General features: G+C 45.3%; 1 pseudogene; it reads left to right on the top strand.

Annotated features, from left to right (window-relative positions):
• The first annotated feature begins 3,816 nt into the window (after positions 1-3,816).
• Positions 3,817-4,599, top strand: LOC105722426 (ribosome biogenesis protein NSA2 homolog; annotated as a pseudogene).
• The last annotated feature ends 22,072 nt before the right edge of the window (positions 4,600-26,671 follow it).

The raw sequence follows: 26,671 nt of genomic DNA, 5'->3' as shown, positions 1-26,671 counted from the left end.
AAATTTAAAGTCTCTTCAAATGAGAGAATGTGAGAGCAACAGATCTTGGAATGACAATTTGTCATAAAATGTACATGAATAAGATGGTTTACATTTCTTCTCAATGTACAGCAAGAATTACCAAGTGTGGTTGATAAGGCCATTGATAAATCATCATTCACAACTAATTTGCAAGATGTATGAATTAGTGAGCCAAACAAAAAATGCATTTTGCATCTCTGCTACACTTAAGAGCACCTGTCAATGAAATCCACAGAAAGTACAATCTTGGGGGAAATGCTAGGACAGACTTGAAAAAGCCAGATTTGGTAAAAACAAAGTCTTTGTCTATTTGGAGATATATAAGCATGTTTATTATTATTTCAATTTTAGCAAATGCTGACAACTGCCTCCTTTCTAATTATCCATTGAAATGGCTTCCCAACTGAGCTATTTCTTGGGGAAAAAAAACAAAACAGAGAATAATGCTCTTGGTTGTCCTTTATTTAAGTCACGGGGTCACTCTTATTTCTAGTTAATAGAACGCCACAAAAAAATTTCAATGCCCATTTTCTCTATCTGTTGATTTTTTTGTGTGAATCTAGGGGGAAGTGAATCATCTTTTCTGCTTCACTGTGCACTTATCAATCAAGCATATAACCCAAACTGCTTTTAAATAATTTGCTATCGTAATCTACCTCATTAGACCTCCTGGAAATAAAGAAAGAAGAAACCAAAGAATGAAGGCCGCACAGGAGATGACAAGATCCCAGAATTCTAGAGCCCAAAGGCGACATCATAGGAATCACTTTGCCCAGGTGGGTTCTGTGACCCACCTAGGAAGCACTCTTTTTTTTTTGACAGTCTCGCCTTGTCACGCAGGCTGGAGTGCAATGGCGTGATCTTGGCTCACTGCAACCTCCGTCTCCCAGTTTCAAGCGAATTCTCCTGCCTCAGCCTCCCAAGTAGCTGGGACTACAGATGCCCACCACGACACCTGGCTAATTTTTTGTATCTTTTGTAGAGATGAGGTTCTACCATGTTGACGAGGCTGGTCTCAAACTCCCGTCCTCATGATCCGCCCACCTTGGCCTCCCAAAGTGCTGGGATCACAGGCGTGAGCCACCGTGCCCAGCAGACGCACTCTTAATGGAGACACAGCATGTATTTTAGAAAGATGGCAAAGAGGCTGGCATGCGTGGTGGCTCATGCCTGTAATCCCAGCACTTTGGGAGGCCGAGGAGGGCAGATCACGAGGTCAGGAGCTCGAGACCAGCCTGGCCAACAAGGTGAAACCCCGTCTCTACTAAAAATGTAAAGATTAGCTGGGCGTGGTGGCAGGTGCCTGTAATCTCAGATACTCAGTAGGCTGAGGCAGGAGAATTGCTTGAATCTGGGAGGCAGAGGTTGCACTGAGCTGAGACTGTGCCATTGCACTCCAGCCTGGGCAACAGAGCGAGACTCCATTTCAGAAAAAAAAAAAAAAAAAAAAAAAGAAAGAAAGATGGTGAAGAAAGACCCTGTGGGATCAGGTGACCTTTCTTTCTGCCCATCATTTTGGCCATGCTAATTCAATCTCTTGCATAATATCCAATGCCTGGTTTTCACAGTCAAGATGCCATGTCTCAGGACTGGGAGCTCTGAAGAAGGAGACTGCCTTCAAGGACTGATGTCATTCCTGTTCCCTGTCATTGAAGGGTACACACATATCTCTGCTTTATACCCTGGTAGAGGAAATATTCTCCAATGAAGGTAGCAGACTTATAAATTAATTCCTTATGATAAATTCCAAATACTCCTCAAAGAATGATGTTTTTCTTTTTAAAGTCTTTCGAGGTGTGTACTATCAGTCAGGATGTCATGGGGCTTATCAATATTGTATCTCTGCATGAATTTGCAAGATAGTGCTTTTAGAGATCAAAAGAGTCCACAGAAAATGCAGTAATGTGGAATGGCATATAGCAAAGTTTGAGAATTACTGTAGACATGTAATTTTTTTTCCTAACAAGGGTTCACAATCTACTAAAAAAAAAAGGTACCTGTTTTCTGGAATTGTTAATCGACAAACCTTTATGTAAAATCAAAGTGAATTGTCCCATAGACACCACTTCCTATTACAGTTCTTTGCTGGGTCAGAACCAGGGCAAGGCGAGAGAGGAGCTAGTGCATAAAATTTAAGGGGGACCCCACTTTCAAGGTCAGCCCTGAGAGTGGGTGCACAACACTGAGAATGAGTACCTTCTTACATTTTCCAAAATTAATATATCGTAATTGTACATACTTGGGGGGTACACATCATATTTTTATACCTGTATGCAATGTATAATGATCACATTGGGTTAAATGGGACATTGATCACCTCAAACATTTCTCTTTTCTTTGTGTTGAGGACAATATAATTATTGTAGCTATTTTGAAATATACAATAAATTATTGTTAACTATAATTTCTCTACTCTGCTGTCAAATGCTAGAACTTATTCCTTCCATCTCACTGTCCTTCAATTTGTCCCTAGCTTCCTCTCATGCGTCACCCTATCCCTGGCTCTGGTTCTCTGACAGAGCACTTAAAATGCAGAAGACATACTGAAAGGTCTGGGCGCTGATCAGCAGAGGGGAGTGTAGCAATAGCGACTAACAGCACAAGTGTTAGAGATCAGCCTGGGCTTTGCCAATGACAGTGGGCTTGACCTTGGGCAGGCTGGATCCAGACACAGAACCCCATGATGCCATGCTGCGGCTGCCTGCCCTGCCCACCTTCCTCCTTCCCTTGCGAATGACCCACACACAAGCTACCAAGCAACACGCAGCTGTCAACACTGCACAGACAATGAGCAGAGGCAGGTCTGGCAGCACTGTATACACACTTTCTAATTTCTACACCTTGACGGAGCGCTGGAAGGCAGAGTGCTCAGCAGCCTCCGAGAGACACTGGCGATGTTTTCGTTGGTCCATGCCTGCTGTATGCCTTTGCTTCTGCATCACCTGCCTTGTTCTCATCTCCATAATGCTCTGCCTCGACTTTGATGCAGTGTCCTCTCCCACACTGCCTCCCAAACCCTTGCGTCAACTAGCACTCCCTCTCCGTAATTAACAAGTATCCCATTTCCTCTTCCTTCCCATCTCTAGATCTTCAACCTCCAATGAAGACATGGCGTCCCCTGCAGCTGTCTCTAGTTAGTCCGTTTATTTGATCACAACATACATTACCTTACAACTTAAGGTCAGGAGTGGTGTAGGGACTCCCATCCCCATATATTCCATGGCCTACCATTTCCATCACTTTCTTTTCTAAATTCTCTTGTGCCTTGGTTGCACCTACTTGGAGAACTGCAATTCAGGATGAAACCTGACCTCCCTGGGCTTGTACCTTGAAGTTAAAGCACTGACGGAAAAAAATATGTACCTGGGTAGCTGGTGAATTCCTGATTGCCCTGGTTGTCCAGTAACTGTTTATCTAATCAACCCATTCTCCCATGTATGCAATAAATATTTCAAAGCTTTGCACAATGTCAAATTTCTGACTCCTCTTGTATTACTTTTTTCTTACCCTCTTCTTATCTGAAGATGACCTTATTTTAAAATTCCCAGATAAGGCCGGGCACAGTGGCTCATGCCTGTAATCCTAGCACTTTGGGAGGCCAAGGCGGGGAGATCACTAGGTCAGGAGTTCAAGACCAGCCTGGCCAACATGGCAAAACCCCATCTCTACTAAAAATACAAAATTACCTTTCCTGTCACAGCCTGCATGATGTTGGCTCATGGGTCTCTGAGATCCAAAAATTAAGAGCGTTTTTGCACCCCAGGGGCCGCTCCTGGTGGCTCTATGGCCGTCACCATGACACAGAACGAATATATTGAATTACACCATAAACGCTATGGACAGCATTTGGATTACAATGAGAAAAACAGAAAGAAGGAAAGTCGAGAGGCTCATGAACGTTCAAAGAAAGCAAAGAAAATGATTGGTCTGAAGGCTAAGCTTTACCGTAAACAGCGCCAGGCTGAGAAAATACAAATGAAAAAGACTATCAAGGTGCATGAAAAGAGAAACACCAAACAAAAGAATGATGAGAAGACTCCACAGGGAGCAGGACCTGCCTCTCTGCTGAACAGAGACGGACAATCTCAAGCTAAAGTACTTTCCAATATGATTAAACAGAAACGAAAAGAGAAGGCGGGAACATGGGAAGTCCCTCTGCCTAAAGGCTGTGCCCAGGGAGAAACAGAAGTATTAAAAGCTATCCGAATAGGAAAGAGAAAGAAGAAGGCATGAACGAGGATGGTTACTAAAGTCCGCTTTGTTGTAGACGGCTTTACAAGAAAACCACCTAAATATGAAAGATTCATTAGGCCACTGGGCTTGCGTTTCAAGAAAGCCCATGTAACACATCCTGAACTGAAAGCCACCTTTTGCCTACCAATACTTGGTGTAAAGAAGAATCCCTCATCTCCATTGTGTATGATTTTGGGTGTTATTACCAAAGGTACTGTCATTGAGGTAAATGTGAGCGAATTGGGTCTTGTGACACAAGGAGGCAAAGTTATCTGGGGAAAATATGCCCAGGTTATGAACAATCCTGAAAACGATGGATGCATAAATGCAGTCTTACTGGTTTGACAGCAATTTCATATATAATTATTGAGGACTTCACACCAGTTGAAAAAACTGCCATTACTATAATGTTTCTGAATTCTACCAAACCACTATACATGTCTGCAATCAAGGGATTTGTTATAAACATTTTAAAAATACAAAAATTAGCCAGGCATGGTGGCACGTGCCTGTAATCCCAGCTACTCAGGAGGCTGAGGCAGGAGAATCGCTTGAACCCAGGAGGTGGAGGTTGCAGTGAGCTGAGATCATGCCACTGCACTCCAGCTTGGGTGACAGAGCGAGACTCCATCTCAACAACAACAAAAAATTCAGATAGGAGCTCCTTAACTTCCCACCTTCAGGTTAGTAGGTCTTCCCTGAATAAGCTCCCACCTCCCTTTTTTTTTTTTTTTTTGAGATGGTGAACCTCTGCTGTAAATACAAGATTTTTTATTTAATTTTTATTTCAAAACAAAGCTTTTTTTTTTTTTTTCCAGGAAACAAGTTGTTGGGGTTTGTTTGTTTGTTTTTGAGATGGAGTCTTGCTCTGTCACCCAGGCTGGAGTGCGCTGATGCGATCTCGGCTCACTGCAGCCTCTGCCTCCTGGGTTCCAGAGATTCTCCTGCCTCAGCCTCCCGTGCAGTTGGGATTACAGGCGCAGGCCACCAACCCCAGCTAATTTTTGTATTTTTAGTAGAGACAGCGTTTCACTATGTTGGTCAGGCTGGTCTCAAACTCCTGACCTCAGGTGATCCGCCCACCTTGGCCTCCCAAAGTGCTAGATTACAGGTGTGAGCCAGCACGGCCAGGCAGCAAACAAGTTTTATTGGAATACAGCTGTGCTCATTCATTTATGGACTGTCTATGGCTGCATGCACTGTAGGAGCACAGCTGAGTAGTTGCAACAGAGTCTGTGAGGCCCATAAAGCTGAAAATATTTACTAGCTGTTCTTTTACAGGAAAAGGTGCAAGAACCTCCTGAACGCATCCTGCACCAAATCTTGTACTCTGTTCTCAGACATCTTTTTAAAACGTCTCATCACCATCCTTGGAAACGTGTAGGAGCACAAACATCACGCTTGGGATAAAATGCAGCATCCCTAGCCCAGCCTGCGAGGCTCCACATGATTAGCCCATTCCACCTCTCCACCCTCACCTTGCGTACGCCTCCAGCGCCAAGTCCAACCGTGCCGTCTGCCTTTCCATTCCCCCAATGCTCTCTGCTCTACCACACCGCAGAACTGGGAATACTTTGTTTTGTTTGCCTTGGAGGCTCTTTTCTCTTTTTCAACTTGTCCAATTCCTACCTAGTCTTTAGGACTTTGCGTAAACCTCATTTCCTCCAGGGAGCCTTCTCTTTCTCCCAGTTTAGGTCAGGTGCCCTGTTTCAGAACACTACTTACTTTCATTTAATTTTTATTTATTTGTTTATTTATTTTACAGGCAGGGTCTTAGGCTGGAGTGCAATGGCACAGTCATAGCTCACTGCAGCCTTGAACTCCCGGGCTCAAGGGATTCCCCTGACTCATTATCCCGAGTAGCTAGAACTACAGACACACATCATCAAACCTGGTTAATTTCTTTTGAAATTTTTTTTCACAGAGACGGGGTCTCACTGTGTCATCCAGGCTGGTCTTGAACTCTTGGGCTTAAGCAATCCTCACCTTGGCCTCCTAAAGTACTGGGATTACAGGTATGAGCCACTGTCTCGGGTGTTCCATTTTATTATTTATTTATTTAGAGATAAGGTCTTGCTCTGTTGTCTAGGCTGGAGTGCAGTGGCATGATCATGGCTCAGTGCAACCTTGGCCTGCTGGGCTCAAGCAATCCTTCCACCTCAGCCTTCCAAGTTGCTGGGACTACAGGCACACACCATCACGCCTGGCTAATTTTTGTATTTTTTGTAGAGACAGGGTTTTCACCATGTTGCCCAGGCTGGTCTCGAACTCCTGGCCTCAAGTGATCCACCCATCTTGGCCTCCCAAAGTGCTGAGATTACAGGCAAGAGTCACTACCTCTGGCTTCCACTTTTATTTTAAAGCTCTTATCTCAAATGCTTTTAATTTTTTGAAAATGTTTAATACTTGCTTGTGTGGTGAGACTGAAGACTTCATGATAGAAAAATCTTTATCTGATTCAGAAAAGTAATCTTCAGTACCTGACACAGAGCCTGGCACAGGACAGATAGTCAGAAAATAGTTATTGAATAAATGGATGACTGGCAATAACATTATAGGGTTGTGGTGAGCATAATGGGAGGAAATATACACATTCCATTAGTTAATTACTTAGTCCTGGCAAAAGTAGAGAACATTTATATTTTTAATGATGATGATGACGGTGATGCCCTGACTTTGAATTACTTCTGGATTTCTTGATTTGGCAAAAGACTGGGGACCAATATGTATTTTACTCTTGTAACAAGAAGTAGAAATTGTTCTTCAATTGATTTCTTCTCTTTGGCCATGTATAAAAGGCATAACTGGCTTTTCATAGTGTGAGACCTTAAAAAAAAGTATCCAAGGGCGCAGTGGCTCACGCCTATAATCCCAGCACTTTGGGAGGCCAAGGCGGGTGGATCACGAGGTCAAGAGATCGAGACCATCCTGGTCAACGTGGTGAAACCCCGTCTCTACTAAAAATACAAAAAATTAGCTGGGCATGGTGGCGCGTGCCTGTAATCCCAGCTACTCAGGAGGCTGAGGCAGGAGAATTGCCTGAACCCAGGAGGCGGAGGTTGCGGTGAGCCGAGATCGTACCATTGCACTCCAGCCTGGGTAACAAGAGTGAAACTCCGTCTCAAAAAAAAAAAAAAAAAAGTATCCAAGCCCAGGAGCCTAAAATCCTCATAATGCGTGACTTTTCTGTGGAATGGTTTCTGCTAGCCTTCTGTTTTCTACTCTGCCCTATGCCCCAGGAGGCTGACCTCCTGTTATGTTTCTTTGACTTCTGTCTTCTGGTTGGGTTTGACCAGTGGGTACCACGGGCCAGAGATTGGAGGAAGAAGGAGAGCAAGGGGCGAATATGAATCCTCCCCCACCCCTCCCCTCCCCTGGGCTGCAGGTTGACAGCCATGCCCCACTACCTAAGGTCATAGCTCCTACCAGGAGGCTCTTTAACCTGCCACTCTCACGGGCCCTCCGTCTGCAAGGACTCCTCCTCTTGCTGGTGCTAGCCTGTGGTAGTTACAGCTCCTGCCGTCGCTAGATGTGGCAGCCTTCGTTATCGTTTTGGCTTCTCTTAACTTGTCCACACCTTTGCCAGTTAAGCTCTCCTCAATGATCCTATCCCTGCTCGAGTGTTCAGTCTGACTCATACGATTCCATCGCTTAAATAAACATAATGAAAATATTTCAAGAGGTTCTTGCTGCTTCTGTAGATCTCTCTGGTAGTCTGAGTACGTCTGCAAGCTTGGCTAACATCACGTGAGCTTAGGTGCCATTATTCCCCATTTCTCAGTAGGCCAAAGGAGTCTGGAAGCAATCTGAGTCAGGCATATGCCCACGCTTCCAGAGGCTGGCAGTGGCAAAGGCAGAGCTGCTCCTCATCTCTGACCCCTACCCACAGAGCTCAGAGCTACATCACGACTACTTCCCTCTGAGAGGATCACCCACCAAAAGCGGGACAGCTGGGACCCCAGATAAATCGTTCTTGATGACAACCCCTCTGCAGTGAGTCTAATCCAGGTGAACTCTGAAGCTTGGGAGTGTGCAGCTGGCTCTGTGCCCCAATTTAGAGCAGGTCTGGGAAGCATTCCCAGATGGCTCCTGGATGTCATTGCTTTTTCTGGCTGCATTCCTGGGGGAAGTGGGAAAACACACATAGGTCTCCTAGCTGCAAACCCAAGCAAAGAGCACATTGCCATATCTTTAGCAAATGATAACACACAAAACTCAGACAACCAAAGAACTAGAGAGAGACATATCCACTCAGCTGAACCAATCCACTCTTTAGAGCCAAGAGACAGCCAGTGTGGAAGGTCCTCTATCCTTTCAATGAATCAATTCTCTGCCTTAAAAGCAGCTGTCCAAGGCTTCAAGCAAATCACAGAACCTGACACTTCATTCTGCGTCTCAATTTCCCTCTCTGAAAAAGTGGAGTTCTACCCATTGGCAGAAAGGTAAGCAATCACCCATTAAGGTGAGCCAAAATCTCCATAAGCCTCAATTTAAGAACCCCAAATGCAAAACTAATGTTTTATCTCCTTTATTAGGCAGGAGGTAGGTCCCATACAGACGCAGTATGAGTTGTCATTAAGGGCATGGACTCTAAAGCCAGACTACTTGGGTTTGACTCCTGTCTGCTACCAACTAGTTGTGTGATCTTGGAAAAGTTATGTAACCTCTCTGTGCCTCTGTTTTCTTATCTATAAAATAGGAATGATGATCATGTCTACTTCATGGAGTTGACATGAAGATTAAATGACTTATAAGGAAAGCGCTTTGAACATGCCTAGTATGTGGTAAAGACTGTGTAAGTCATTCAGTAACATAGTAATTTTAGTAATTATTCATGTATCTTTAGATAGACTTATCTGGAATGTTGATCAGTTCATAGTTTTTTCACATTTTTTGGCTGTAGCCCAAATAACTTCTGGGATGAAATAACAGATCCTCTGTCCTAGCACTGCCAATTGTTAGATCAAGGGAATTGGGCTTGTGTCTCAGCTGTCATCAGGAAAAGAATGTACTGGATACTGATAATTGGAAAAGCACATTCTGGTCCCTGGCCTCAGCCTGGCAGCTAATCGGTTATGCCCAAAGAATAAGGTAAAGCACCAGGTGGCCTTACCTGTAGGCCTGATGCAGAATAAAGAGAGGCCTTTTAAGCAGACATCCATCACTGCTGCCTGAAAGCCTAGCGTGATTCCCCATCCATCCAACACAAAGGTCTTTTCACTTAGGCATTAGTCCCACGAGGCAAATGCATCTTTGTCCTCCTAACAGGATGTGTTACTGTGTGCTCTTCCCTCTATCTTCTTCTTCAATTTCCCAATTTAAATCAATGACCCACCTAGCTTTCTATAAGCAAGTTTTGTTTTTTCTCCACTGGCTTTTTTTTTTTTTTTTTTTTTTTCCCAATACAGAGTCTCTCTCTGTTGTCTAGGCTGGAGTGCAGTGGTGCCCTCTTGGCTCACTGCAACCTCTGCCTCCTGGGTTCAAGTGATTATCCTGCCTTAGTCTCAGCTGAAATTACAGGTGTTGGCCACCACGCCTAGCTAATTTTTGTATTTTCAGTAGAGACGGGATTTTGTCATGATGGCCAGACTGGTCTTGAATTCCTGGCCTCAAGTGATCTGCAAACCTCAGCCTCCCAAAGTGCTGGGATTACAGGGATGAGCCACTGCATCCAGCCATCCACTGGCTTTCAACTATGACACAAAGCCTCCAGGTCTGAGGAGGAGCTGAGAGTCTTCAGTAATCCTCCTCTTAAGGTAATCCTGATCATCTGATATTCTTAATGAAAACACTTTGGTTCCCCTGAGAACGGTCAAGAGTTCTTAAGAGTGGCTGTCCTTTCGTATCTTAGTACTAATTGCTAACTTTCATTGAGTACTTATTATGTGCTAGGCACCATGCCAAATATTTTATATAAGATTCACATTTAATTCTCAGAATAATCCTATGAAATAGGCACAAGTGTTTACTATATGAGCCCTTAGAACAGTGCTGTCCTGTACAAATAGAATGTGAGCCACAAATGTGGGCTACAGATGTAATTCTGAGCTTTCTAGTAGCCAGATTATAAACAGTAAAAAGAAACAAGGAAAGCTAAATTTTTTTATTTTTTGAGATGGAGTCTCACTGTCGCCAGACTGGAGTACAGTGGCGCTATCTGAACGCACTGAAACCTCCGCCTCCCAGGTGTAAGCAATTCTCCTGCCTCAGCTTCCTGAGTAGCTGGGACTACAGGCACCTGCCACCATGCCCAGCTAACTTTTGTAATTTTAGCAGAGACAGGTTTTACCATGTTGGCCAGGATGGTCTCAATCTCCTGACCTTGTAATCTGCCCATCTTGGTCTCCCAAAGTGCTAGGATTACAGGTGTGAGCCATCATGCCTGGCATATTTTTTTTTTTTTTTTTTGAGACAGGATCTGTCTTCATTGGCCAGGTTAGAGTGTAGTGGCATAATCATTAATTTTAGAATATATTTTGCTTAACCAAATACATCTTAAAAACTGGCATTTCAATATGCAATCAATATAAAATTATTAATAACTATTTTACATTCATTTTTTGTAACAAGTCTTCAAAATCCAAATTTCAATGAACATATGTAGAAAGCTAGACATGCTGGTTCACACCTATGAAATCCCAGCAGGTCACTTGCCTTGGTAGGCCAAGGCAGGAGGATTGTTTGAGCCCAGTTCGATACTAGCCTGAACAACATAGCCTGTCTCTAGAAAAAAAAGAAAAATTAGCAAGGTGGTGGCACCCACCTGTAGTCTTAGCTATTTGGGAGGCTGAGATGGGAGGATCACTTGAGCCCAGAAGTTTGAGTCTGCAGTAAGCTATGATTATGCCACTGTACTCCAGCCTGAGTGACAGAATGACACCCTGTCTCTAAACAGAACAAAACAAACAACAACAACAAAACAAATGTAGAAGGAATGAGGGAAATAGATAGAAAGTCACCATTTGCCAAATACCACGGTAGTAAGTGTTGCATGCAAGAGCCACCTGCACACCACATGCAGCAATTATTACTGTGGTGTTTGGCAAGTGGTGATTTTCCATTTCCCTCATTTCTTTTACATTTATTAATTAGAGAATGAAAATTTAAGGACCTACTTTATACTCTCAAAGTAACTTTCTCAAGATACTCATTAATTGGCTGGGTGTGGTGGCTCACACCTGTAATCCCAGCACTTTGGGAGGCTGAGGCGGGTGGATCACGAGGTCAGGAGATCCGAGGTCAGGAGATTGAGATCATCCTGGCTAATACGGTGACGTTAAAAATAGAAAAAATTAGCTGGTCATGGTGGCAGGCACTTGTAGTCCCAGCTACTTGGGAGGCTGAAGCAGGAGAATCGCTTGAACCTAGGAGGCGGAGGTTGCAGTGAGCCGAGATCATGCCACTGCATCTCAGTCTGGGCAACAGAGCAAGACTCCATCTCAAAAACAAAAAAAAAGATATTCATTAATTACAAGGAGAAAAACAGTAACTTTACAGTGGAGAAACCCAGCAGACAGTTACCGTGGTCAGTGGTAAAATGTAGCAACACTGTGTGCCTCCAGACAGCATGTGCAGAGGAGGACACAACATCACTTCTGTGGTCTTACAAAAAATCTGTAACCCCAATCTGGTCATGGGAACATGTCAGAAATACCCACATGGAGAGATAGTGTACAAAATAACTGGCCCATAGTCTTCCAAAATGCCAAAGTCACGAAGGATAAGGAAAGCCTGGGGAACTGTCACAGATTGAGAGAGACAAAGGAGACACAACAACTCAACACAACTGGGATCCTGGATTGGATCTTGAAACAGAAAATCATATTAGTGTCACAAGGGGTGTGTTTCGAATAAGGCCTGCAGTTCACTTAAAAATCATGTACCAGTGGCCAGGCGCAATGGCTCATGCCTGTAATCCTAGAGCTTTGGGAGGCCAAGACAGGAAGATTGCTTGAGTCCAGAAGTTCGAGGCCAGCCTGTGCAATATAGTGAGACTCATCTCTACAAAAAAATACAAAAAATTATTCAGATATGGTGACGTGTGGCTGACGTGGGGGAATTGCCTGAGCCTGGGAGGTGGTGAGCCGAGGTTGTGCCACTGCATATCAGGCTGGGCAATGGAGTAAGATCCTGTTTTAAAAAAAAAATCTATCTATCTATCTATCTATTCTAGTGTTGATGTCCTAGATCATTGTTCTCTGGTTATGAAAGTTGTTACCGTTTGGGGCATCTGGGAAAAGGGTATACGGGAACTCTACTGTTTTTGCAGATTTCTGTAAGTCTAAAACTATTTCAAAATAAAAAGTAGAAAAACAAAACAAGCCAGGCACAGTGGTTCATGCCTGTAATCCCAGCACTTTGGGAGGCCGAGGCGGATGGATCACCTGAGGTCAGGAGTTCAAGACCAGCCTGACCAACATGGTGAAACCCCGTCTCTACTAAAAATAAGACATTAGCTGGGTGTGGTAGTGCGTGCCTGTAATCTCAGCTACTTGAGAGACTGAGGCAGGAGACTCGCTTGAACCCAGGAGGTAGAGGTTGCAGTGAGCCGAGATCGTGCCATTTCACTCCAGCCTGGGCAACAAGAGTGAAACTCTGTCTCAAAAATAACAAAAAAGAAAGAAAGAAAAAAAAAATGCAATGCAAATAAAATGCAAATTGATTACAAATTACCTTTGCAATTACTTCAAAAGATGTGGAAGTCCAGGAAATTGATAAAAATATTGAAGTATTGCTAGAAATGCATGAAAAAAAATTAACCAACTAGGTAAAACGGTTCACTTTTAAAGAAAAGAAATCAACAAGAATGATAAAAGGGTGTGGATTTCAAAACAAAACCAATGATTTAAATGCTGAAAAATTATGAGATATCCTTGGAAAAATGAATGATGCACTCTAATGTTTGCCAAGGACTTTCTGCTAGAAAATCATAGACAAAGTGAAGGCTGTTGTACCATGCTATCGTATAATTTTAGTTTAAAAATTATGCCAAAAAATCCACATGAGATTTATTTTTACTCATGCTAAGAATGAGCACATAGTTGCAATTATAATCTATGTTCTACTGGATGAGATGAAATGTTATTTTTATAATTTATAGCTTTATTTTTCATTAAAAGAAAAAAAAAGCCTCACTTGAAATTTTAATCCATCTTTAATGGCTTGACTTTAATTGCTCTATTCCAGCCTCAGAAACCTGATCCTCAGGTCCAGACTCTTAACCACTGCACTATTTCTGTCCCAAAGAAAAGGACTTCCCTTTGTTTCCATTACCTGATCACATTTCCTCTGAGTCACCCGAAACAAGTTTCATGCCCTTTGTGAGGCCAATGTACCCTGGAATGTCTTTTTTTTTTTTTTTAGACAGATTTTCATGCCTGTTGCCCAGGCTGGAGTGCAATGGCATGATCTTGGCTCATGGCAACTTTCAACTTCTGGATTCAAGCGATTCTCCTGCCTCAGTCTCCCAAGTAGCTGGGATTTACACCCTCTTTGGATGTGCATGCTACCACACCCAGCTAATTTTTGTATTTTTAGTAGAGATGGGTTTTCACCATATTGGTCAGGCAGCTCTCGAACTCCTGACTTCAGGTGATTCACCCACCTTGGCCTCCCAAAGTGCTGAGATTACAGGTGTGAACCATGGTGCCCGGCCGAATGTCTTCTTTTCTATCACATTCTATGCATTTATTGAGGATGGGCAACTCTATAAATAAATGGAAGACAAGGCAGAGGACAGAGTAAATGTGCACATGAGTGTCAGCCGTGTGTGTGTGGCACCTGTGAAATATCCACCCTTGGCTCTCCAAGACCCATCAAGCTTACAGATAACATTGAGTTGTATAGAAACGGACTGAATCCTAGCTCAAAACCGATAAAATCATTCAAAAATACTTCAAGTGTTCAAAATGATGATCTGTGATTTTTTAAAGTGAGACGTGAAGAGGCTAGAAAGACTGGAGAAAGGAAACATCCATTATCGGAAAGGAGCTCCATACATTGGAAACTATCAGTAGCAAATGATATGGACAGAGACTACTCGTTCCAGTGAGGGGTGGGAGGCGCAAGTGGAGAATGGTGGAAGAAACTTGGAGGAGGCAGACGGGAGAATATTCTCAAATGTATCCCTGTCGAGGAGCTTGAGACCAGCCTGGGCAACACAGGGAGACCTTGTCTCTACAAAAAATTAAATTAGTCAGGTTTACTGGTGCGCGCCTGCGGTCCCACCTACTCAGGAGACTGAGGTGGGAGGATTGCTTGAGCCCAGAAGGTAGAGGCAGGGTACAGTGAGCTGTGATGATGCCATGTGCTTAAGCCTGCTCGACCAAGCAAGACCTTGTCTCAAAAAAAAAAAAAAAAAATGTGTTGGGAAGTATCGGGTAATAAAAGTTTTAAAGTATTGATGGAAATGCAGAAAAGAACCGATGACAAACTAGGTAAAATAATTCACTTTTAGAGAAGAAAAATCAACAAAGATGGTTACAGGATGTGGGTTTCAAGAAAACTGATATAAATGTCAAAAAATTATGAGAGATCCTTGGAAAAATAAATGATGCTCTCTAATATGTTTGCCAAAAACTTTCTGCAGAAAATCATACAAAAAATGAAGGCTGTGGCATTGCTTGTGAAGGACAGGCATTGCTTTAGACACACATGAGCACACACACACACACACACACACACACACACACACAGTTGAAACATAGGTGATCTCAATTATTAAAGTGTGCTATGGAAAGTTATCAGTCCAGCCCTGATCCTGATCCTGAGTTTGGGAGGTTACTTTGGAGACAGACAGAGGAAAGACCATTTTCTTCACATGCACATCCTGGCACACGGAAGCTGGGTGGTAAAATAATTCATTCAGATTCATCTTTATCCCAAAATGACCCTTTAAACAATAAAAAATTGGTGACCTTCTAGTAACCTGTGGAATTGACAGTTCGAAAGATGACATACAGGGGTCAACCAATGTCAGGAACCTGGGCAGCAGGGAGTGACTCCCTGTCTCAGCATATTGTAGTCTGCCTGTTGATCCCAGGCAGGCTAACATCCTAGCAGGCCACTCTCCTCCTAACCTCAGTGCCACTGCCACCATCACCCAGGAAAAGGAGAAACACAGAGACAGGGTTGGGGGCGACCTTTTCCTAATGTGGCCGGCATGGTTCTCTAAGCTCTTCATTAATTGTTTGAGACAGAATCTTGCTCTGTTGCCCAGGTGGCAGTGCAGTGGCACGATCTCGCCTCACTCTCCCTGCAACCTCTGCCTCATGGATTCAAGCAGTTCTTGTGCCTCAGCCTCCCAAGTAGCTGGGATTAGAGGAGCCTGCACCACCATGCCCAGCTAATTTTTGTCTTTATTTTATTTTTATTTTTTTGAGCAGAGTTTCACTCTTGTTGCTCAGGTTGGAGTGCAATGGCGTGATCTTGGCTCATTGCAACTTCTGCCTCCCAGGTTCTAACCTTCTGAGTAGCCGGGATTACAGGCACCTGCCGCCCTGCCTGGCCAATTTTTGCTTTTATTTTATTTTTATTTTTTTGAGATGGAGTTTCACTCTTGTTGCACAGGCTGGAGTGCAATGGCACGATCTCGGCTCACCTCTGTCTCCCTGGTTCAAGCCTTCTGAGTAGCTGGGATTACAGGCAACTGCCATCATGCCAGGCTAATTTTTGTATTTTTAGTAGAGATGGGGTTTCACCACGTTGGGCAAGCTGGTCTTGAACATCTGACCTCAGGTGATATGTCGGCCTTGGCCTCCCGAAGTGCTGGGATTACAAGTGTGAGCCACCATGCCCTGCCTAATTTTTGTATTTTTAGCGGAGCCAGGGTTTCACCACATTGGCCAGGCTGGTCTCAAACTCCTGACCTCAGGTGATCTGCCCGCCTCAGCCTCCAAGTGCTGGGATTACAGGCGTGAGCCACTGTGCCTGGCCTCTTTGTTAATTCTTCACAGTGCTTCTAGAGAGCTCCTTTTTCTGAGTCTCCTGGCGGCGAGTCCTCAGGTTCTGCAGTGCAGTGAATACTGCTGTATACTGCTTTCTGTGATCCCCTGTCAGGGATAATGCTCAGGTGTCAGTGCTCTTTGAGAATTGTCTTAGCTAAGAAGAGCTGCCTTGCCCAAGGACACACCCCCTTCCTAAGGCAGAATAAAGATCCAGGCCTCTGCCTGCCCCAGCTAAGGAAGAGTTGTCCCAGAGTCATCCCAGCTTCTGAGTTCCCCAGAAGGTTAACTGAGGACTCTGCTGCAACTGAATCACAGACCAACTCCTCCCTCTGCCCAATTCTGCTTCCTTCCCCACCTTCCCCAGGTGTCAATCCCAGCAGTGCTCCCTGATCAACTTACCACATGCAAATCTCCATCTCAGAGTCCACCTCCTGGAGGGCTCAGCTCAGGACACACTCCCTTCTCTATTTACCATCTCCACCACCTGCCACGAAGGCCCACTTTTTCCCAACCACTCTTGGTGTTTTCTCTCTACGTGGACTTCCTAGCCTCACTGACACTGGGTCCTTGGTCATTTTGAGCTCCAGTTCCCAGTGAAAAGTTCCCTCCCTCTATGCATGATTAGCCACTTTATTTGGCCAAAGGGAAGAAAATCCAGCCTGGCATCACCATACGTATATGTTCCACCTCCACTTGCAGCTTCCCAGTGGCCTGGCAGAGTTGGGCTGCTGGCTGGGAAGGAATCATGCCAGTGTGAACATCTATCTGTCTAATCGTTGAACCCATCCCAGAGCTCCAGCTTACCAGGAGGTGGGGTACCCCATCTTTAATCATTCCTAAGCCAAAGGTTATACACAGGCTGGCTGCAGTGGCTCACACCTGTAATCACAGCACTTTGGGAGGCCGAGGTGGGTGGCTTATTTGAGGTCAGGAGTTTGAGATCAGCCTGGCCAAATGGTAAAACCCTGTCTCTACTGAAAATACAAAAATTAAGGTCAGGTGCAGTGGCTCATGCCGTAATCTCAGCACTTTGGGAACAGAGACAGGCGGATCACCTGAGGTCGAGAGTTTGAGACCAGTCTGACCAACATGGAGAAATCCCGTCTCTACTGAAAATACAAAATTAGCTGGATGTGGCAGGAGGCGCCTGTCATCCCAGCTACTTGAGAGGCTGAGACAGGAGAATTGCTTGAACCCGGGAGGTGTAGGTTGCGGTGAGCCAAGATTGCACCATTGCACTCCAGCCTGGGTAACAAGAGCAAAACTCTATCTCAAAAAAAAAAAAAAAAAAAATTAGCCAGGCGTGGTGGCGCGTGCCTGTAGTCCCAGCTGCTCAGGAGGCTGAGACAGGAGAATCACTTGAACCCAGGAGGCAGAGGTTGCAGTGAGCCAAGATCATGTCACTGCACTCTAGCTTGGGCAACAGAGCGAGACTCCATCACAAAACAAAACAAAGCAAAACAAAACAAAACAAAAACAAAGGTTACACACAGCCTTAGGCAGTTTCCATTGTATATCTTTGGCCAAGACCCGTTGCTACCTACCTGGGTAGCCACGTTAGGTTGGCACAGCAAGCCAAGAGGCACCAATCCTCTGTACTTGCCCGCATGTGAAAAAAGTACAGTTTCTAGGACCTAGAGAGGCGTACAAGTAGAATCCAGCGACAACTGTGCTGCCTTTGTGAGAATCAACTTTTTTTTTTTTGAGACGGAGTCTCAAAGTGTGTCTTGGCTGGCGTGCAGTGGTGCGATCTCAGCTCGCTGCAACCTCCGTGATTCTTCTGCCTCAACCTCCCTAGAAGCTGGGATCACAGGCACCAGCCACCATGCCCGGCTAATTTTTTGTATTTTTAGTAGAGACGGGATTTCACTATGTTGGCCAGGCTGGTCTCAAACTCCTGACCTCATGATCCGCCCGCCTTAGCCTCCCAAAGTGCTGGGATTACAGGCATGAGCCACTGGACTTGGCTGAGAATCGACTCTTAACAAGAAAAGAGGAGCGCAGCCGGGCGCGGTGGCTCACGCCTATAATCCCAGCACTTTGGGAGGCCGAGGCGGGTGGATCACAAGGTCAAGAGATCGAGACCATCCTGGTCAACATGGTGAAACCCCATCTCTACTAAAAATACAAAAAATTAGCTGGGCATGGTGGCGCGTGCCTGTAATCCCAGCTACTCAGGAGGCTGAGGCAGGAGAATTGCCTGAACCCAGGAGGCGGAGGTTGCGGTGAGCCAAGATCGTGCCATTGCACTCCAGCCTGGGTAACAAGAGCGAAACTCCATTTCAAAAAAAAAAAAAAAAAAAAAAAAAAAAAAAAAAAAAAAAAAGAAAAGAGGAGCGCAAACAGGGACCAGAGAGAGGCAGGACCCAGAGGCTATTCCCAGGGTGTGAAAACTCTGGAAGGAGAAATGACTGCATGAAAGGCAGGGGCGGGTGGTGCTGAGGTCAAAACACAGGAGGAGATAGTCTGGCACTGAGCAGAGAAGGGAGGGGAGGGCAGCCTCTGAGCAGGGGGGTGGGGAAGCAAATGCTGTCGCTGGATGCCCCAGGGGGACGGGGATAGAAGTTGGGAGGAAGATCAAGTGTGAGCTAGCTCAGGTGGTTCAGTAAACCAAAGCCACAGACGCTGGGCACAGAACAAGAGTTCCTTTTTCTCTCCCGAGCCTCTGTGGAATTCTGCTAGATGTGGGCAACTCCTCAGAGGCACCCAAAAAACAAAGAGCTCCACAGCCCTTCCGAGCTCAGAACAAGGTGCTGCTGTGAGAAGCCTCAGCCCCGCGCCAGCTCCCCGACTGGAGGAGGTATCAAGAGTCGCCAACACAAGGTGCCCTGCCTGTCACTCTGGTTTCCCACGGCTAGAAATGAGGGCATCTCACACTCCTCACTGAGATGAGAGGACCCCTGTGTATCTTCCCTGTGAAATACATCAAGATGAGCCAAGCCCCTTTGCCAGCCCCGTGCCTGGGAACAGCTTGTTATCCATGGAAATCTCCCCCCAACTCCCCACCAAGACCAATATGTAAAGCCCAGCCTGTCACAGTAGTCTCCGTTTTTCATTGTTTTGTTTCGTTTTCAAGAAATAACCTTGGGTTTTCCTTGCTCCTACTCTCTGGGAGAGCTGCCTAGAGAGAGAATTATTGGAAACAGCCTAAGCTAATGGCCTTTTAGTGCAATTACAGATGTAGCCAGCCAGCCAGTTTCACTCACATTGTAGGGGCTGCGTGACCCAGTGGCGCATACTAAAGCCACATCTCACTCTGCCCACACCAGAAGGCAGGGCCTTCTGGCTTTCACAATGCACTGGGGTTTGTTCTTGTGTTTCTGTGTGGCTAGGTGCCTTACAATGTTCAAATGACACCAATTTTCATGGATCTTTCCACCGTGGTTTATATATGCACCTGGGTCTTGACCAAGGCTCATGCTTTTTCTATTAATTAAAAATCAAAGCTCCCTGAAGGAAATCTATTGACCTGGAAATTAAGATGAGCACAGTGAGATTTTAAAATCATAATTTCTCCTTCCACTTATCTATTTTCTATGAGTCCTTCAAAAGGCTTTCCATGCCCGTAGAATCCACTGAAGAGTTCCACTGGGGATTTGAGAGGAAAAAAAGGGGGAAAAAAATGACCTATGCTAGAATGCTCAAGTCAGTCATTATGAGCTGCTAGTAGTTGCTAAAATCTGTTGCAGTTTGAATATACAAATGGTAATGCTGCAATAACTAAGATAATTTTTATTATTAAAAAAATTGGGGAACAGGCACAGTGGCTCATGCCCATTACCCCAGCACTTTGAGAGGCCAAGGTGGGTGGATTGCCTCAGGTCAGGAGTTCAAGACCAGCCTGGCCAACATGGTGAAATCCCATCTCTACTAAAAATACACACAGAAAAGTAGCCGGGTGTGGTGGCAGGTGCCTGTAATCCCAACTACTCAGGAGGTTGAGGCAGGAGAATTGCTTGAACCCAGGAGGTGGAGGTTGCAGTGAGCTGAGATCACGCCATTGCACTCCAGCCTGGGCAATGAGAGCGAAACTTAAAGTCAAAAAAACAAAAACAAAACAAAAAAAACTGGGTGGTTGCAATGGCTCACACCTGTAATCCAAGCACTTTGGGAGACCACTTTGGGGAGAATCGCATGAGGCCAGGAGTTTGAGACCAGCCTGGGCAATATGGGGAGACCCTGTCTCTAAAAAAAAAATGCTGGGAGTGGTGGTGCACGCCTACAGTCCCAGCTACTTGGGAGGCTGAGGCAGGAACGCTTGAGCCCAAAAGCTCAAAGCTGCAGTGAGCTCTGATCGCCTACAGGTGCACACTACCACAGCACGCTTAAAACAGGTTTTAAAAAGAGTTATCGATGTTACATAAAAGTGTGTGTGTCAGGGGTACCATCTTGAAGCTAGAGACTGTCAAAGCACTCTTAGCAACTTGGAATTTGGCCCGTGTGTCAACTTTTCTCCCAGAGTAACTTTTGGCTTATACAGGGTGAAGCTGGGTTCATGGTACAGGCATATTTTATTGTGACAGCTTGACGGTTAGTGGTCTAAGACTAGGTAGCAATGTAGAGCAGCAAGTTAAAAAGCAAAGCTTGATGTGACGTAGGGTGGAAAACTCTCCCTGCTTCTGTGAGTTCTTTCTGTGAAGGAGGTATCCCTTGCTGAGTTCATTTGGCAGAGCTGGTGTTGCAGACAATCCCACAGCCTCCGGGGTGGGCTCTCCCAGAAGACAGAGGGGGAGGTCTGACTCCCAGGCCCACCTATAAACGCACACACAGGCAGCCCACTGTAAATCGAGGAACTTCCTGGAGGCCTTGCTCTCTCATCTTACATTTACAGTAAGGCCCTTGGGACTGACTAAGCAAAGCCGAATTTCCAAATGAATGAAAACGTAATGGACTTTCTTCATTCCCCATGTGGCTGCCAGTACTTGGACAGTGACGAGACCAGTCATTATTACTCTCAACTGGTTAAAAAAGAAAACAGGCCAGGGGCAGTGGCTCACGCCTGTAATCCCAGCACTTTGGGAGGCGGAGACGGGTGAATCATGAGGTCAGGAGTTCGGGACCAGCCTGACCAACATGATGAAACTCTGTCTCTATTAAAAATACAAAAATCAGCCAGGTATGGTGGTGCACGCCTGTAATCCCAGCTACTCAGGAGGCCAAGGCAGGAGAATTGCTTGAACCCGGGAGGCAGAGGTTACAGTGAGCTGAGATCGCACTACTGCACTCCAGCCTGGGCAACAGAGCAAGACTCTGTCTCAAACAAACAAACAAAAAAACAGGAAGCAACTCTCCTTCCTGCCCCAGTGTCCAAGGAAGGAGATCTCTTGAGCTGACAATACGTGAGTCCACCCAGAGAGTGCTAAGAGCCGAGGCTTTGTGTGAGCTTGGGGCAAGGCCAGCTCTCTCTTGCATGCCCTGGCAACACTTCAAGGGCTTTATTCAAACACCTGCCAGGTGCCTCGTATACGCCAGGCACTACGCTAGGAACGAGGGGCGTATACTAGGAGAGTCTAAGTCCTGACTCTGCAAGAGGGCAGGGAATAGCCTGAGACGCACACGCGAAACTCTTCCATATCAAAAGGTAGCTCAGTCGGCTGCCACGGCAGTAGCCACAGATGGAGTACAGAACCAGCCGTGTTACCTGATGGGCCCCGTGTTTGGACTTCCTTATCGCTCACTTCCATGGAACATTGTAGAACGATGGAGGGCTGGGGTCCTGGGTCTGTCCTCAGCTCACATTGAATGTGTGGTCATGAGTAAAACCCCTCAGCCTCCAGGAGTCATGGGTTCCTTAACTATAAAAAGAGGGTAGAAATAATATCTCGGGCCTATACCAAATAGTAGGTGGAAAGATTTCTGGAAAACTTCAAGCCCTGTGCACCTATGCAGGTCTAGGTCCCTCACTTGAGTGGAGCCTGTCACTTATGTGTCTGGTCCTGGGACAAGTGCTTTTCATAACATTTTCCACAAAGACAAATACAGAGGGTGGTCAGGTTTGGGAGCCTCACTACTAGGGTTTTAAATATCTCTCTTCTTATTTTTTATTTTTATTTTATGTGTGTGTGTGTGTTTTTTTTGTTTTTTTGAGACAGTGTTTCACTCTGTTGCCCAGGCTGGAGTGCAGTGGCATGATCATGGCTCACTGCAACCTCCACCTCCTGGGCTTAAGTGATTCTCCCACCTCAGCCTCCCAAGTAGCTGGGATTATAGATGTGCACCACCACACTCAGCTAATTTTTAAATTTCTTGTAGAGATGAGGTCTCACTATATTGCCCAGGGTGGTCGCAAATGCCTAAGCTCAAGTAATTCTCCCGATTCAGCCTCAGAAAGTGCTGGGATTACAGGCGTGAGCCGCCATGCCTACGCCAACATACCTCCCTTCTTGCCCCTCTTGTAACGGGAATCCATGCTTACTTCCTCAGACAGCAAGCATGATGAGTGCAGATCCTCATGGCAGAGTTTCTCCTTTCTTAGCGGAGAGCTCAACTTACACACTGAACGAGGGTAGCTTCTTAACGTTTTTTTTTTTTTTTTTGAGATAGAGTCTTGCTCTGTCACCAGGCACCAGGCTGGAGTGCAGTGGCATGATCTCGGCTCACTGCAACCTCCGCCTCCCGGGTTCAAGCAATTCTCCTGCCTCAGCCTCCCAAGTAGCTGGAACTACAGGCGTGTGCCACCATATCCAGCTAATTTTTGTATTTCAGTAGAGACAGGGTTTCACCATGTTGGCCAGGATGGTCTTGATCTCTTGACCTTGTAATCCGCCTGCCTTGACCTTCCAAAGTGCTGGGATTACAGGCGTGAGCCATTGCGCCTGGCCGCTTCCTGCGTTTTTTTCTCAGCCACAAATATGTCTTCCCCAGCACAAAGATGAAAAATTACACTTTTTTGTTTGAGATGAAGTTTCACTCTGTTGCCCAGGCTGGAGTGGCATGATCTCAGCTCACTGCAACCTCTGCCTCTTGGGTTCAAGCGATGCCCCTGCCTCAGTCTCCCATGTAGCTGGGACTGCATGCATGTGCCACCATGCCCGGCTAATTTTCTGTATTTTTAGTAGAGACAGGATTTCATCATGTTAGCCAGGATGGTCTCGAACTCCTGACTTTGTGATCTGCCCACCTCAGCCTCTCAAAGTGCAGGGATTATAGGCGTCAGCCACCGCACCCGGCCCACATTTTTAGCTCTTCCAGTGTTTTGTCTTCTTTTAGTGCTCATATTTAGGTGCGACTTAATGTTGTCACAATGTGTGATCTATTTTCCATTTCTAGGTCATAAGGTGCAGCTTAAAAGAAAGGTGTTTGCGGCCAGGCATAGTGGCTCATGCCTGTAATCCCAGAACTTTGGGAGGCCAAGGCAGGTGGATCACAAGGTTAGGGGTTCAGACCAGCCTGGCCAAGATGGTGAAACTCTGTCTCTACTAAAAATACACAAATTAGCCAGATGTTATGGTGAGCGCCTGTAATCCCAGCTACTCAGGAGGCTGAGGCAGAGAATTGCTTGAACCTGGGAGGTGGAGTTTGCAGTGAGCCAAGATTGTGCCACTGCACTCCAGCCTGGGTAACAGAGTGAGACTCTGTCTCAAAACAAAACAAACAAACAAAAAACAGCAGTTGCCTTATTTTATTCTTTCATATCATATACATCCCTACCTAATCTTAATACAGTAAGATGAATACAGCTGGTCCTTACATAATGTTATTTCATTCAACCTTGTTTCACTATAATGTTGATAAGAAGAAAAATGGATTCCTGGTTGGGGCCATTGTCTGTCTGGAGTTTGCACGTTCTCCCCATGTCTGCGTGGCTTTTTTCTGGGTACTCCAGCTTCCCCCACATCCCAGAGTTGTGAAAGTGAGTGAACTGGCATATCTAGAGGTCCCAGTCTGGGTGTAGGTATGAGTGCGCCCTGTGATGGGACGGCATCCTATCTGGGGCTCGTTCTCCTCTTGGACCCTGAGTTGCCAGGAGATGCTCCAGCCACCTGTGACCCTGAACTGGCATAAGTAATAATCTTACTTGTTTTTATCTTCTTTCCTTCTTTTCCTCCCTTCCTTCCTTCCTTCCTTCCCTCCCTCCTTCCTTCCTTCCTTCTCTCTCTCTTTCTCTCTTTCTTGTCTTGCTCTGTCACCCAGGCTGGAATGCAATGGTGCAATCTCGGCTCGCTGCAACCTCGGCTCACTGCAACCTCCGCTTCCCAGATTCAAGCGATTCTCCTGCCTCAGCCTCCCGAGTAGCTGGGGTTACAGGTGCCTGCCACCACATCCAGCTAATTCTTGTATTTTTAGTAGGGACGGGGTTTCGCCATGTTAGCCAGGCTGGTCTTGAACTCCTGACCTCAGGTAATCTGCCCTCCTCAGCTTCCCAAAGTGCTGAGATTATAGGTGTGAGCCGCTTCACTGGCTTTTATCATCTTTCTTAAATGTATGTATAGCTCACATTTATTTCAATGTTTAAAATTAGAAGTGTTTTGGTCTTTTTTTAGACGTTTGGGCCTGGTACAGTGGCTAACTCTTGTAATCCCAATACTTTGGGAGGCAGAGGAGAGAGGATTGCTTGAGGCCAGGAGTTTGAGACCAAACTGGGCAGCATAGTGAGACCTTATCTCTACAAAAATTTAAATTTTAGCCAGATGTGGTAGTGTGAGCCCATAGTCCTAGCTACTCTGGAGATTGAAGTGGGAGAAACACTTGGGCCCACAAAGTTGAGGCTACAGTGAGCCGTGATCATGCCACTGCACTCCAGCCTGGGAAACAGCAAGACCCTGTCTCAAAAAAAGAAGTTGGGCTGGGTGCAATGGCTCATGCCTGAAATCCCAGCACTTTGGGAGGCTGAGGCGGGTGACTCATGAGGTCAGGAGTTCAAGGCCAGCCTGACCAACATAGTGAAATACCGTCTCTACTAAAAATACAAAAAAATTAGCCAGGTATGGTGGTGGGCACCTGTAATCTTAGCTACTCTGGAGGCTGAGGCAGGAGAATCGCTTGAACCCAGAAGGTGGAGGTTGCAGTGAATCAAGATCATGCCACTGTACTCCAGCCTGGGTGACAATGTGAGACTCCATCTTAAAAAAAAAAAAAAAAAGAAGAAAGAAGAAGTTTGTTACTAAAAATAAGCTGAAGCAACTTAATTTTTGTTTATATCAATTTGCCTAGGGTAAAATTGTTTTCATTATTCACCATTTCACTTAAAGTTGCAGTTTCTAAGAACCTATCGACTACATTATGTGAGGAATTACCATATTCAAAATATTCAACAACTGTTACAGGGGTACACCTGGCAATCAGAACACACCTAGCTGAAATGTGGTGCCAAGGCATGCTGGTTGAATATTGGACAGAAAAACAGATTAAAGGATTCACATGCCTTGTCTGGGATATTTAAATTCTAGTGCTACATGTGAAGGACGAGTTGTGCCTTTGAGAACTCTTAATCTTAGACAATTTGATAATGCCAGATGAACTGTGGCAGGGATAAGACCACTCAGGGAACAAATAGTTCCTAGCAAGAGTTCCTGCTGTCCATCTGAGGAAAACTACAAGGCTTAAGATAGTCTCAGTTAGTAAAGATTTATTTAAGTCCGGGAGTGGTGGCTCACGCCTGTAATCCCAGCACTTTGGGAGGCCGAGGCAGGAGGATCACCTGAGATCGGGAGTTTGAGACCAGCCTGACCAACATGGAGAAACCCTGTCTCTACTAAAAATACAAAATTAGCCCGGTGTGTTGGCTTATGCTTGTAATCCCAGCTAATCAGGAGGCTGAGGCAGGAGAATCACTTGGACCTGGAAGGTGGAGGTTGCGGGTGAGCCAAGACTGCGCCATTGCACTCCAGCCTGGGCAATAAGAGCAAAACTCCATCTCAAAAAGAAAAAAAAAAAAAAAAAAAGAACATGGAATCCTCAAGAGGAGGGTCTGTACTTGGCAGATATTTCCCCTCATCACCTAACACCAAACCTGGTGTGTCATATAAATTACAAATATAGATAGATGTAAGCGTGCACGTGTTTACGAGAGAGACGCAAGTGACTATGGTACTTATTTTGTGCAAGTCATTCACAGATGATGGTGAACCCATAGACCTGGCTGACATTTAAAAAAAAAAAAAGTAGCTCATACTTCAAATAAGATTAGATAACCAAAGTTTCTAATATAAAAGGAGACTATCAGCAAAACCTCAGAATTCAGTTCTGTTGTAATGACACCTTGACACTATCAGAGACGTATAACCAGGACAGACATGAGGACTCCAGTATTAACTGCATCCCAGAAGCAGCTTCAGCCTTTATCGTATTCTAAGGGCCACATGGAGACTATAAAATACTCAATCAAATTTATACCACGACAAAACATACATTCACTTGTTTGGCCATTTTAAAATTTAATCCATATGTCCCTGGGGAATTTATTAACTGTTTGTGACTAGAGAAGACTTCTAGGCATCAAGATGGAGTCTCTCTCTGTTGCCCAGGCTGGA

The sequence above is a fragment of the Aotus nancymaae genome, unplaced genomic scaffold (genome assembly GCF_030222135.1).
Source record: "Aotus nancymaae isolate 86718 unplaced genomic scaffold, 86718_ANA_hifiasm-v0.15.2.pri h1tg000014l, whole genome shotgun sequence".
NCBI lineage: Eukaryota > Metazoa > Chordata > Mammalia > Primates > Aotidae > Aotus > Aotus nancymaae.
The sequence above is the reverse complement of the archived record's forward strand: the minus strand, read 5'-3'. Positions and strand labels throughout refer to the sequence as shown.